Below are 9,643 nucleotides of genomic sequence, written 5' to 3'. Positions count from 1 at the left end.
TTCCCCAATAGGAAGACGATCAGTAGGAAGACCACGAAAACGATAGAACGACAACTTACTGGAGGCACATTGAAAAACAGATAGAGTCATGTCTATATAAAAAGAATAAAAGATATTGGTTTAAATACAGGAATCTATTCTTTGCTGTAAGGAATCGATTTATAAAAAATTTCATGGTTATTCCTGATTTCGTTACAAACATCTTCAATTTTTTCCAACTGGAACAATATACATAAACAATTTTAAGTAACATCAAATACAAAAATCACAAAGGTTAAAATCTGGAGATCTTGAAGGCAAGTTGATTGGACCACCTCTTCGAATTCATTGCTTTCCATAAGAGTTGTCAACCAAATAAACAACTTATCTATAAAATGAGCTGAGCAACCATCGTGCAAAAATTATAGGTTCTGTCAGATCATCAGCGAAACATCATCAATTAAATAAGGTAATACATGTTTTAGAGAATTAAGATATTCCTGTCCTGTTATTTCGGAGAGGTAATTCAATAAATCCAGAAGGGGTCCAGGGAGGAGAAGACACTCGTGGCTCCAAAACTTGCGGCAATGGTTCGGATTGTCATCTGCTGAACTATTCAGATCTGCCGCAAACAAAGTCAGAATAGCCATGTTGATTGCCAACGTTCGGAACGGACAAGGCACATGAAGAAGAAGAAGAACTCAATAAATCGACGCAGCTGGTTACTGATTATATCGATATTTATACTAATATAGACATTTGTAGTTGTTTTGTGTTTCGCTTTTTTATTGCATAAGAATTGTCACCAATATGGACACAATAATGTACAATTGGGTAAGTTAAAAATTCCTTCTTTTATATTAGCTTTATCATGTAATGAAACATGCGAAAAACTTTCAACAAATAGTTTTGAAAATCACGATCTAACAACACATGAATTTTTTGAAAATGGAAAGGATAAAGATTTTTTTATAAATAATCTTCCATCTTAAGCTTCAGTATTTTTATCACCTTCGAACAAAACATTGTCATTATACTCCTCTATATCGTCAGAGTTTCTATAGATTTTCAGGAATATCGTTGAAAAATACCTTTGGCAAAAATACCGTTGAAAAAAATAGTTTTGACATAAAAACCTTCTAAATTTAAAAATACAAAATTTTTTAAATAAAACTAACTTTTGGTCCCACGAAGTAGACGATTTAAAGTGGCAACAAAGAACTTTTATTTACACTTACTGATGTGCAATCACCACCTTACTCATTGTAGAAAGTTTGAACGCAGCATTCTTGAAAAAAAAAATTATCTTTAAGAAGCTAACTTTAAATGGCTCGACCTCCTTTAGGAAGCATTATTAGATTAAGATAATATAGGTTAAACTGACATAAAATCCAGAGTAGTCCAGAGACTTTCTTTAAGTAAATATCAAAAACGTATAATTCAAAATACTTTTAAAATAATCGACTATCTTGGCAAGATCACATCCACTCACTTCAACTATCAGCTCAAAACGGCTTAACTTAATGAAAAGTATCTCCATTAAACAATGGGGTGCCGTCTTCCAAACTTTTATGACTGTGAAGACTGTCAATTCGTTCAAAATTAGATTATGGTGCTATTGGCTCCAGCTCAAACAAATGTTTACTGTTGAAAGTGCTAGATTTAGTCCATAATTCAGCAATTAGAATTGCACTGGGAGCATACTACACAAGCTCAATTCAAAGTATGTATGTTGAATCAGGCGAACCCTTTCTTCAATTTAGGAGAGAATACCTTAGCCTCATATATTCCTCAAGAGTAGCAACTAATCCACAGATACCTGTTTACAAAAACACATTTATAGATAGATCTTTAATTGTGGAAAAAAAAAGAATCCTTCGTTCTTTCATCGAGTGAAAGCAATGTTGCAAAGCGTAGACACAATATTGCTCTCCCTGATTATAATACAAACCTTTCTACATTCAAGAAATATGACACACCAGCCAAAATCTTCAAACAAAAAGTACTGGAGATATTAAATGGTTTTAACAATTATAAGTACATCCTTATTGACACCAACGTATCCATATCTGCAAATGAAGAAGGAGGGGCTTTCACAACAGATAAATATAACAGTTCCTACCAGCTCTCTTACTAAACTTCCATATTCACTGCTGAACTTTTTGCTATCCTTTAGTCATTAACGTTTATTAACACACATGACATCAAATACTTTCTAATAATTAGCGATTCCTGAGTACATGAACAGCCCTAAAGCAATGGTACCTCAAACATCCCGACCAGATAGCGACTTGGACATATAAGGATAAACCTTGATTTTACATTAAAGAAGGAATGTCCTCCGATGTGATATGTGTGTGATAGTGAACTAACAGTGCAACATATGTTAATAGACTGTCCTGTCTATGTACTAGAAGGACAACAACAACAGTTACCTAATGCCTTTGAAGAATGTTTAAGTGAAAATAATTTATCTAAAATTTGATACCAAATTTGATATTACCTTTTTGTTTCCCTTTCACATTTCATGTAAATACAGTCCAATGCTAATATCTCTTTGAGGTTAAAGCAAATTATTGTAAATAAAAAAAAATCTCTCTAAACTAGAACCAAAACTAGAAAACTTTTTATTATTCATCAATTTACAATATATAAGATATTTTATAAAATTTACACATTTTAATTAAAATTCTGGACACTTTTCTGGTAAAATACAATCCTTGGAAAGTTCTTCTCTAACGTACCCCTTTTCGCACAAACAGGCAGGGAAACATTGACACTGATAGATGATTGGTTTTGGGTTCCTGTTGGTACAAGTAGCGGCTGCTACACAACTGGCACAATGGTCGGTATATTCAAATTTTCCACATTTAACTACAAAAAAAATAGTTCTTAAAATATTAAAAACAACAAAGTATTTTGATATAACTCATGTGCGGCTGTTCAATGGATCGAGTAGCTTAATAGCAGGGCGGCCTGTTCTAAAACCGCATATAAAAGGAGGGTTCTAAGGTGAGGCCAGTAGCTTGCACAATGCCTCCGATAAAGACATTTGAAAGCGTCTTAAGCAAGGAAGAAAATAATTATTAACCTTAAAACAAAAACATCAAAACCATGGCTCAACACCGAAATCAGAGTGAAAAATTTCGAAAAATAAAAAGTGATAAAAATAATAATAAGCAGCAACACAAAGATACTAGAAACACAGTTAATTAGATAAGAAGCGCAAAATAAACTATTAGATATGATTCACCAAAGACATAGAACATGGAGTGCTATATAGAAGTACAAAAACCCATTATTAAGAATAAAAACTAAAAAAAAAGTAGAAACAAACAATGCATTATTAGCACTTTACAAGGAAGACTGTATTAGACTTACGGACGAAGAACAAATATAAGAAGGGAGTAATGTTAATGAAAATATATAACTCACAGAAAAAAAAATAGATGATGAAAAGAAGAAATCGATGGCATATCAAATGAACTCTTTAAATTTGATGGGGAAACGATAATTAGAAACAGAGATACTTTTTCAAGAAATTTTAAATAGAAAGTATGTATTAGACCAATGAGAGACTAACATTTGTACAATACCTAAAAAAAATCCTACCAATTATCTTATAACCAGTTTGCTCAACACAACCCTTAAACTTCTAACAAGGATATTTCCCGATAAGGTTAATGAAAAATACATAATTATTGAAAAGCAATAAGTTGTTTGACAAAATAGGTCAGATATACAAAAAATCTGCCTGTATATGCTTTGCAGATCTCATTAAGACTTGGACTAGGCTAGATTCTATGATGTATTATAATTAAATTTGTAATGGATTGTATTCCCCTGCCCAAGAAAGTTGCAAAAAGATGTGAGGATCACAGACTCATTAGCCTGATGAGTCACACTTTAAAGATATTCTTAAAAATACTACATCAAAGATTATACAAAAAATGTGAATGGGACATCAGTGACTCCCAGTTAGGGTTTAGGCAAGGTTTAGGAACACGAGAAGCAATAGTAGCAACACAGGTGCTGGTCCAAAATTGTTACGATCAGAAGAAGGATGTGTTCCTATGCTTTTTAGATTACCAAAAAGCGTTTGATCGTGTCCAACACCACAAGTTAATGCAAATTCTCAAGAAAGTTGATATAGTCTTTGGAGTCTTTGGAGGATGCAAAGATGGGAATCAAAGTGAATGGAGTATTGATCAACAACATACGATATGTTGATGATGGTGTCTTAATTTGTGACAACATAGTCGATCTTCAACAACTTGTCACTATAATCGGGGAATACAGTAAGCGAATGGGATTAGAGATTAATACCAAAAAAACCAAATTTATGATCATCTCCAGAAACTTGGATGCAGTTGAAAACTCCACCATAACACTGAATACTAAGTCCATTGAAAGAGTGAGTAAATTTAAATACCTGGTGTTGGAGAATAATAATCTCCAACCAAATAATTCTATTTCAAAACAAATAAAAATATTTCCGTCGCATCGGTTACGAAAATAAATCCCTAGTCTGCAATGACTTATTTCTCAGAATGTTAATCTCCGCCCATATTGACCTTAAACCGGCAAATCCTTCAAAATGCATAGTCAAGTATTTCGGCGGGGCTAGGGGAAGCCAGTGAATTAGCGATCGTAGTAGAGGTCAGACCTACTTTTCAAGTTTCGGAGAGTTTTTCTCCACGTTCGCAATTGCAAGTTACGCAATATATCGGGAACCCTTATTGTGAAGTGTTATGGTGTTTTCGTTCGTAAACTGTAATTTTCTAATTAGGTTCCTTACGATTAGTTATTCACTCGCAGTTTATAAGTTTCTATCTCTTGTCCTTTTTCAATTACAGTTCTAGCTAAACAAGTTATTGTTTTATTTCATTATATTAATCTATTCAACAGGCCAGACTAAATCACATTTAAGAGTCCATTTAAGTTTCTATTACTGAGTATTCGAAGGCTAGCGGACCAATTGGACTTACAGCAAGTACAAACCGCTGAAAGAGACACTGTTAGCAAATAAGTCTCCCCGTGAAGGGATGTTGAAAACCGGCATCCCTCCACCTGGGATCGTGGCTTTTTGAAGACTGGGCATCGGACAGGGAAGTAAAATGTCGCATTGAGCAAGCTCGACAAGCTTTCGTAAAATTCAAGAAGGTACTGACTTGTTCAGAGTTCGATCTTCAACTGAGACTAAGGTTTACTAAGTGCTACGTGTGGTCAGTGCTGCTATATGGCGTAGAGGGCTGGACACTCAAAACGAGGGATATAAACAGATTAGAAGCTTTCGAAATGTGGCTCTATCGCCGTATCCTAAAAATACCATGGACAGCGAAAATCACAAATATAGATGTCCTTAAAAGAATAAACCAAGAACGCCAACTTTTCGAAACCATCAAGAAAAGGAAAACGGCGTATCTAGGTCACATCATGCGAAATGAAAAATACCAGTTCCTCCAACTTATAATCAAGGGTAAAATTGAAGGCAAGAGAGGAATGGGACGCAAGAAAATGTCCTGGCTCCGAAACATAAGGCAATGGACAGGGATTAACGACATACAATATCTGATACATATTGCAAGAAATAGAGAATTAATGGAAAATGTGATCGCTAACATCCATTAGTGGATTTGCATCTGAAGAAGAAGAAGAATGGAAAAGGTCACAGCAGAAACTAAAGGCGGGAAAAGACAATATAAGCAGAAAAAAAATAGAATCCTTTGTTATACAGACGACCCAACTCTGATCTCAGAAAACGAACATAACCTACAGCGAATGGTACACACAATAAAACAGTAGCTTGAATATCAACATCAAAGAAATTTTTCCAAAGAAGAAAGTAGCAAGAACACCCAAACGCTGCAAAATAATCATTAACAACGAAATAATCAATCAAGACTCGAGTTTAGACTCTCTGGGAGTATTAATATCCAGCTACGGAAATATTAAAGAGTGTTTAAAAAACCAAGCAAAAATTATGGCAGCTTATACATAGGTATCTAAGGGAGGTTTATAGAAAAATAAGGATATGATAAGCTAGAGCAGATACAGCAGAAACGAAAAGTATACTTATAAAGGGATTTCTGCAACATTTAGGATTTTGTACGATGTAGAAGATAGATGAAACCATGAAACGAGCATGTTAACTAATGAATATAAGAGACGATTCGAATAAAAAATATTTAAGACCAATAAGCACCCGATCAGAAGATTAACCATAGGGTTTTCGCAGTGGAAGATCGTGTACAGATGCAATGTTCGTTATAAAGTAAATTATTGAGAAATCACTAGAGTGTAATAGACCAGCATTTCTGTATCTGATTGACTTAAAGAAAGCATTTGAAAGAGTAAAACTCAAAGATGTGATCCATCTTCTTTATAATAGAGAAGTTCTCCTAAATATAAAAACTATCAAAAACATCTACCAAAAACACAAAATGGAAGTCAGAATAGATGGACAACTAACAGAATCTATAGAAATAGGCAGCGGAATAAGACAAGAGAAGCCCTATGGGGAGCCCTATGCTCTTCAATTTAATCATAGATCAAATCTTCAAAAGCGTTAACAAAGGAAGAGAATATAGAATGGAAAACAAAGAATTAAAAATACTTTGTTACGCAGACGACGCAATATTGATAGCCCAAGAAGAATATAGTCTGCAAAGACTGGTCCACAGATTTCCACATTACTCAACAAACTAAACCAACCAGATATAAACTAGAAACTGATGGCACCAGTTTTGAACAAGTAATGGAAATAAAATACCTGGGAATTACATGGAGACCTGGACAAAGAAGTGAGAGATTAAGTACAAAAAGCAAATAGACTGGCAGGATGCCTTAATAATACTATATGGCGAAACAGACACATTAACACTGCGATGAAGTCAAGAATTCATACAGCCAGTATAAGACCAATAATGACACATACCTCAGAAACAAGACCTACACAGCCACAACACAAAGGCTTCGGGAAACGGCAGGATGAAAGTACTAAGAAGAATTACAGAAAATACGCTGAGATATCGAAAGAGAAATGAAGACATTAGAAGAAAATATAACGTACATTATATAAAAAAATGGACATAAAATAGAAAAAAAGAATGCAAGAACCACATAAGCAGAATTGGGGAGACACGTGATCAAAATAGCAAGAGATAAGTTACCAATCAGCAAAAGAAGTACTTCTACTTCTTTACGTGCCATACCTATCAGAATTTTCCAACGTTGGCAATGACCATTGCGAAGGCTTTTGGTTCTTCTGTCACATGGAATTAATTCCCTGTATTTAGAATTCACGAAGTGAAAAAAAAAACGGTACAACTAATTTTATTCCAATTCTACCATTTAACATCAAATAATTACTAAATCAATTCCAACTTAACGTTTACCACATATAAAATTATACTTACAGAAGGGATTATTGGAAGGATTCTTCCACTCTGCTTCTATATTTAAAATTAGAACAGCGCCAACAAGAAACGTCAACAGAAATTTCATTTTCGTTCTGTTTGATCAACGCCTAGAAAAACTTGTTACTAGATTTGGTGATTCTTAATGACAGAAATAGTTTTGGATTTAATTATGTTAGGTACTTATAGATAAATTAGTGTGATTAATGATATATTTGTTCCAAAACAGAAAACAGTCAGTAGCGTACTTTAGTATTTATCTGTTCTAAAAAATTAAATTTCACAAGCTAAGTTCGAAGAAAACAATAAAGATAAAATAATTCTAGAAATTAATTATTATAATATTATTAATTATAATATATAATTATTAATTATAATACAGATTCTAAGGGTCAGAAGATGGAAGAAAGTTGCTAGGAATCGACGGGAGTAGCGACTTCTCTTCAAGCAGGTCAAGATCCACAGGAAATTGTCAAGGCAATTGTGATGATAAAGAAGCTCTAATCTGACGTGTCTGAGAATTTGTAATTCTTCCAGTACAAATTACCAATCTGTATCTAGTTTATTCAGCTAGTAAGGGTACGCCATCTCGGGTCCTTCTTCCAATTTGTCTGATTTGTTGTAGGAGTTATCCTTTTCAATTCACAAACAAGAACAGGTCGGGTAAAAATTCGACAAAGTACCTCAATAAACTGTACATTTTATTAGAATAGAACAGAAATATGCTTTATTGTCACTGAAAATTGAAGAATTTTATGGAAAAAGCTTAAAAAAAGTCAGAAAAATAACAATCTAAAATTTATTTAAATTACACAAATCGTCAATATCACAAGATAAAATATAATAAAATGCACAATCCATTGCAAAATTTACATAAATTGCAAATTGCATAATAAAATAAAACCTTACGAACTAATAATGTTCTTCTGGTAAAGGTGATATTGGTATCATCAGCAAAAAGAAAAATTTTTCTATCAATTTTTAAGTTAGTGATGTCATTTATAAGGATAAGGAAAATTAGAGGACCCAATACTTAACCTTCTGGTACTCTACATACAATGCTTTTGTAACTAGAGACAGTAAAATTTGCTCTAACTAGTTGTTTCATATTCCTCAAGTAAGATTGGAACCAATTCAAAGAAATACCTCGAATGCCGCAGAAATTTAGTTGTTTTTCAAAATGTCGTGGTTTACACAATCAAAAAGCCTAACTGACTTTGTGATAAAATGTTATTTTCAACGACAATGCACATAAATCGGGCTTTTATAAGTTTGTCAATAATTCTGGATAGGACCAGTAGTAAGGCAATTAAATAGGTGTATAGTTGCAGATGGGAGTCCCCAATGATCTGATACTGCTAAATAAAAGCCTGTACAATAACAATTATGCCAGAGTTAGAATAAATGGGGAACTTACCGATAGTTGCAGGGTCACAAAGAGCGTAAGACAAGGCTGCATACTAAGCCCAATTCTATTTAACATCTATGGTGAATGGATAATGTGGAAAGCTACTGAGGACTGGAACGGTGGCATCACCATTGGCGGGAAGAAGATTTGCAACTTGAGATATGCAGATGATACTACTATCCTCGCTAGTTCTGAAGCTGAATTGATTCACCTGCTACAACGGATAGAAGACGTAAGCTTAACGATGGGCCTTAAAATAAACAGAGATAAAATGAGAATCATGATAATTGACAGAGCTAACAACAATCAAAATCATCTGGTCATGATAAACAATATAGCTGTTGTAGATAAATTTGTGTATCTGGGCTCATTAATAACCAACAAAGGAGGCTGTACTGAAGAAATAAAGCGGCGGTCAGCAATCGCAAAAAGCGCTATGGCAAAATTAACATAAATTTGGAAAAGCCATGAAATAACTACCGATACAAAAATGAGACTAGTAAGAAGTCTAGTTTTTCCAGTTTTTACTTATGCATCGGAATGCTGGACCCTTACTGAGAAAGACAAAAAGAACATAGATGTATTTGAGATGTACTGCTGGAGACGAATGCTGAGAATACCATGGGTGGCCCAAAGAACAAATGAATCCATACTGGACCAGCTAAACATAAAGAAAAGACTAAGAACACAAATATCAGAACAAATAATAAGCTATTTTGGACATGTGCTTCGAAGAAATGGTCTTGAAAAACTTACCATCCAGGGAAAAGTAGAAGGCAAAAGAAATAGAGGTAGATCTCCCACACGATACACGGACCATATTGTTGCTACCATTGGC

The 9,643-nt window shown here is 33.9% G+C and overlaps 1 long non-coding RNA gene across 1 annotated transcript; it reads right to left on the bottom strand.

Annotated features, from left to right (window-relative positions):
* Positions 1-2,578: 2,578 nt before the first annotated feature.
* On the bottom strand, positions 2,579-7,600 carry LOC140440496 (uncharacterized). Its single transcript, XR_011950851.1, has 2 exons — positions 7,398-7,600; positions 2,579-2,853 (listed from the first exon to the last, which is right to left on the bottom strand). It is a non-coding gene; the product is annotated as an uncharacterized lncRNA (long non-coding RNA).
* Between the last annotated feature and the right edge of the window lie 2,043 nt (positions 7,601-9,643).

Source organism: Diabrotica undecimpunctata, chromosome 5 (genome assembly GCF_040954645.1).
Source record: "Diabrotica undecimpunctata isolate CICGRU chromosome 5, icDiaUnde3, whole genome shotgun sequence".
Classification (NCBI taxonomy): Eukaryota; Metazoa; Arthropoda; class Insecta; order Coleoptera; family Chrysomelidae; genus Diabrotica; species Diabrotica undecimpunctata.
The sequence above is the reverse complement of the archived record's forward strand: the minus strand, read 5'-3'. Positions and strand labels throughout refer to the sequence as shown.